This window comes from Chrysochloris asiatica, unplaced genomic scaffold (assembly GCF_000296735.1).
Source record: "Chrysochloris asiatica unplaced genomic scaffold, ChrAsi1.0 scaffold00480, whole genome shotgun sequence".
Lineage (NCBI taxonomy): Eukaryota > Metazoa > Chordata > Mammalia > Afrosoricida > Chrysochloridae > Chrysochloris > Chrysochloris asiatica.
Genome location: NW_006408998.1, coordinates 878,162 through 883,560, shown reverse-complemented (window position 1 = coordinate 883,560; position 5,399 = coordinate 878,162). Strand labels below are relative to the sequence as shown.

Here is a 5,399-nt window from a genome sequence, read left to right as displayed (position 1 = left end):
GACCAGCCTGGAGCAGCTAGAAGAACAGAAGATACTTCTTGAAAAACAGACCTAGAGGAAAATTACAAAACAATAGAGGCAGACTGACTGTTACTACAAAAACAAGCAAGTTGCTTGCCCAGGGGACATCATGGCAAGTGGTCGGGTCCCCTCTTTCAAGACTAAGACTCGACGGGAATAAACCCTCTGATTGGCGACCACACTCTACACCAATAAGGGTAAGTGAGGGAAAAACAACAATGAAACGGCAAGCTAAGCCCTACAATGTGCAATAAACTCCTGTGAACCCAGGTGGAGACCTCGTCGGCCAGTAGTGTGGCAAGACCTGGGGACTCTTGGGCCCAGAGTCAGTTACATAGCCACAAAGGACTAGAGTGGAGACTGAAGCGTCCAGATGATAAGAAGAGAGGAGATATACACAAGAACACTCACACTCGCAGATAATACCCATTTGACGTGGCTTCAATGTCTGGATGATCAGAGCTCAACTAGAAGAGGGAAAAAAGAGTAACCTGATACAATTTGATGAACTTGACCTACACCTATGGAAGGAGTAACTCAAAAGAGGAAACAAATCCTTATAGCAAGAATCATTCCCACCCCCTCCACACACAGAGTAGACAGGAATGGGCAACTTGGACATTGGCTACCCATAATGGGGTAGAGGGCTTTCAAAGGTAAGAAGTGACTGGCTTACAAGCTTTCAAGAGGGAACCTAGATCCAGAGGGTATGGAGGAAGGTAGAATCCCCACTGAGTGGTATCCAATCTGTCTATGCAGCGCTGATGAATTGAAATGCAGATAGGTCTCTTGTGATACAATAGTGAATAATTGTTATCAGGACTGATTGTGAGGGTTGAAAATACAAAGGTAGATGTTGTATAGCAAGGAGGAGAGTGATTAACATTTTAGTCTAGGAGTGGAAGTGCCTAGGACCATCAATGGAGAAGAGCGGAGAGCGGGACCCTACCCAGAGAAGCAGTGATACCTTAGATGGAGGCAGAGACAATGACGTGGAGAGATGGAGTAGCTGGGGACTTTAGACACAGAGAGGGAGAGGGACTGTGTGCTGACCACCACGGGGCAGGCTTATAGTGTATAGCCTTTGGTTAGTTGATGATGCATGGAGGGGATTGTAATCATAGCAAGGAAATGCTATATGTTAGGATGAATGGAAAACTAAAGTTTTTCCATGTAAACTATCACATAATTCACAATAAGACATTTAAAATAAACAATTAAATAAATAAGAAAAGCGTAAGACCAAAATGGATGTCAGAAGAGACCCTGAAACTTGTTCTCCAGTAAGAGATGCTAAATCAAATGGAAGAAGTAAGGAAGTACAAGAAGAGCTAAGCAGAAATTTCAAAGGTCAACTAGGAAGATAAGTCAAATATTACAAGAAAATATGCAAAGAACTGAAGTGAGAAAACCAAAAGAGAATACTCAGCATTTCTCAGGCTGAGGAAACTGAAGAACAAAAATCACGCATCAAGTTTTGGTATTAAATGATTCTATAGTGGTAATGAGTCCAGCTGCCAACCTCAAGGTCAGCAGTTTGAAACTACCAGCGGTTTCTCGGGAGAAAGATTAGGCGTTCTGCTCCTGTAAAGATTTATAGCCTAGGACATCCTGTGCAGGGACACAATGAGTCAGAACCAACTCCACAGTACTTAACAACAAGAACAACATGGACAAATTATTGCATGATATAGAAAGCATCAAAAGAAGATCAAAGAGCTTGGTAGGTGGGGATGGGCAGATAATGCACATACTCAGAGTACTGCGAACATCAACATCCAACAATCCTCGGTGGTTCGGGTAATGCTTCAGAATCTGCCAGCATTCTGGGTACCTTCCCATCCTCTCAGCGGGGAGGCAGCACTAGGCAAGTTAAAGGCTGAGAGAGCTTCTGGCAGTCCCTAGTGAATCTGGTCCACCGCTAGTGAATCTGATCCTCCATTAGAGAATCCGGTCTGCCTTTACTGAATCCGGTCGACCCTTAGTGAATCCCGTTCGCCCTTAGTGAATCCAGTCCACCCTTAGTGAATCAGGCCCTTTAACCTCTCGTGGTAGATGTCCACTTGGTCAATCCTCACCAAGCTCCTGGGCATGTCAACAGAAAATCACCTGAAACTTTTGATTATGGAAGTAGCTTGATTCCTCTGCCAACTAACAGTATAAAGTGAAGAATCATGGATATAAATATATTTTTATTCAGATAAATAAATAAATATAGTTTTACTTGTATTCAAAAAAGATGAAAAGGACCGAGTTACTTTAAAAAAAAAAAAAAAAAAAAAAGCCAAATTAATAACTGCACACTACTGAGTAAAATCAATATGAACATAATTTTAGCCCTTTTAAAGTTGACAAGTTCTGCATTTCTGCTGTTTCAATTGTACTGCTACAAGTACTATTTGTCAGCAAAGAATAGAGCTGGTTTATCAAAATCCAAACGAAATTGAATTGGATTTGATAGCACACAGTAGCATGCAGGTAAAAAATGTACTATGCTAACATCCAGCCAAAATGTACTAGTATTCCTAGTTCATCCATTGATTCCAGAAATGGCTAGTAAAAACTTTGAACAAATCAAAACTACTTCCTTTGGCATCACTTCAGATTGCAACTTTTTCTGTGTTCCAAAAGACTATCGCATTTGTACTCCAGAATCACCTCTGAAAGAATGAGGAAGGCTGGTTTCAGATAGTTGAGAATATGGGATTTCAGTGCCTGAAGATTCAAAGAAAAGTTATTGGTTAGGTGGAATAAATTCACTTTTTGGAACTGAAATCCACCTGCCCTATATCTACAAATTGACTAATCATGCCATCCAGTTGGTGGTCTCTCATGCAATGAGTGGCAACTACCTCTGACATGGCCATCCACGACTCAAGGGACATATTGACAGAAAACATGTTCCTTTTTGAAAGACACAGTTTGTTTGCTATCCTAGAGTTTTTGACAGGGCAGACTTAAAACAGGCTACCACTGATGGATTAGAAGTTCAAATTCCAAAAAATCCAGTGCACTTTCTAGAAGAAATACCACACTTTAGATTTATTCAGTGTTGGTATAAAGAAGTTCGAACATTCTTTCGGCAATACCTCAAGGATAACACTGTCAAAACTATGGTCTTTTTGAAGAGTGCAAAGGAATTGTTGCAACTGGCAGCCAAAATATTAAAGAACTTGGGAGTACAATTCTGGTTGAGCAGTGGCATTTGTCTGAAATGGTATCAGCAGTGCACCATTATCCTTATAGAAAATATGTCGACCTAGGGATTTGTATACAAATCTGATATTACCACAACATTTCAGGATGCAGGACTGCCACTCAAACAAAAATTTGGGAAGAAGACAAGTTAGAACTATCTTTTCAGGGGAAAGCTGATGTAAAAATTGACATTGATTTCTTCTGTCAAGAGACTGACCATATGTGGAATGGAGGCACTTAGGCCAAAACAGAAAATACATTTAAATACCTGTTTCACCAGTTTACACTGTGGTGGACTGAATTTGTAGACGTTAAGGTACATATATACCTTCTGAAACCATTGAATACATTGACGCCAACTATGGTAAGACCTGGGAAATTCCTGTGAAGATGTGAGACAGTATTCTCTCCTCAATGTGCAGCCCAATGGAATCTGACCTATTTCTGAGTGAGTTGAAGTTATCCAGTTATACTGAAACACCAGATTGAAAAAGGGGAATTCCTTTCCCGAAAAAGACAGTTAACTATTTAAAGAGGACATAGATATTTATCAAAAATAAGTGAGAGCCAAAGAAAAATGACAAGCATGAAGACACAGAAAAAGCACTAATTCCTGAACCATTTGACTTATTTTCTCATTCAGCATTTACTGAGGAAGTTTCTGTGTGCCAGGATCATTGCTAGGTTACAGTAACAAAAGAGATGAATGAACGTTGGCTGCCTCATCTCTCTTCCCTTTGGTAGACACTTTCACTTTCTTTGAAGGACACACTCTCACCTTTTGAAAAACTCAGACAGAATATGAATAAGTTCTATTCACAATGTGGTATGTAAGGATCTTTAAGGAGTTTGATAATATTTCGATTGGAACATGAACTTACCAGACAAATCTAAGGAAGGATAGACATGCTAAAAGAGTAACATATTCTTATTCTGACCATAGAATAATTGATGCATTTGAGTTATGGTGTTGGAGGAGAATATTGAAAGTAACATGGATTGCTAAAAGAACTAGATCTGTGTTGGATGAAGTTCAGCCAGAGTGCTCCTTGGAAGCCAGGATGGCCAGACTTATTCTCTCATATTTTGGACATATTGTCAAGAGGGACCAGTCACTAGAGAAGGATATTATGTTTGGTAAAGTGGAAGGTCAGAGAAAAAGAGAAAGACCCCCAGCAAGATGGATTGGCAGAGTGGCAACATCCTTGGGCTCAGGTGCAGCAAGGAGTATGAGTTTGGCCCAGGACCAGGCAGTGTTTCTTTCTGTTGTGCATAGGGTTACTATGAGTCCATACTTACTTTGTGGCACCTAACAACAACAACAACAAGAATACTTCCTATTCTAACTATTTAAACTGGTGTGTTAGTGCTTGCTACTTTTAGGATTATTGAGTCTGATTTAATATTTAAGTGATCTGTCTTTAGATGACATCAAGAACAGATGCTAGCAAATTAATTTTACAAGCATTCTGATGTGAAGTTTATTTACAGTATTGGACATTATTCTAGAAGAAAATATGAGGGATTATTTACAACCTGCTGTTGTTGTTGTTGTTGTTGTCAGGTGCCATTGAGTCAGAACTAACTCATAGCGACCCCATGCACAGCAGAACGAAACAATGTCCCATCCTGGGCCAACCTCACTATCGCTGCCACACTTGAGTCCATCAATGATGCCACCTGATCAATACATCTCGTTAGGGGTCTTCCTCTTTTTCTCCTACCCTCCACCCTACCCATCATGACATCCTTCTCCAGCGAGTGTTCCCTCTGGACAATATATCCAAAGTATAAGAGACGAAGCTTAGCCATCCTGGCCTCCAAGGAGCACTCTGGCTGCACTTCTTCCAAAACAGATCTATTGGTTCTTTTGGGAGCCCATGGCACTTTTAGTATTCTCCTCCAATAACACAACTCAAAGGCATCAATTCTTCTATGATCTTCCTTATAACCATAATAAATATCTACACTCCCAATGAAAAAGCACCAAGTTATATGAAGCAAACCTTACTAGAACTGAAGAAAGAATTAGATAAATCTACAATTGTAGTGGGAGATTTTAATTCACCACTTTCAAAATGGGACAGAATCACCAGAAAGAAATTTGACAAAGTTACAGAAAAACTAAACAGCACTGTCAATTAACTTGACCTCATAGATGTTTATGCAGCATCCAACCC

The 5,399-nt window shown here is 40.1% G+C and overlaps 1 pseudogene; it reads left to right on the top strand.

Annotated features, from left to right (window-relative positions):
- Positions 1-1,824: 1,824 nt before the first annotated feature.
- On the top strand, positions 1,825-3,519 carry LOC102834674 (annotated as a pseudogene).
- Positions 3,520-5,399: the final 1,880 nt, after the last annotated feature.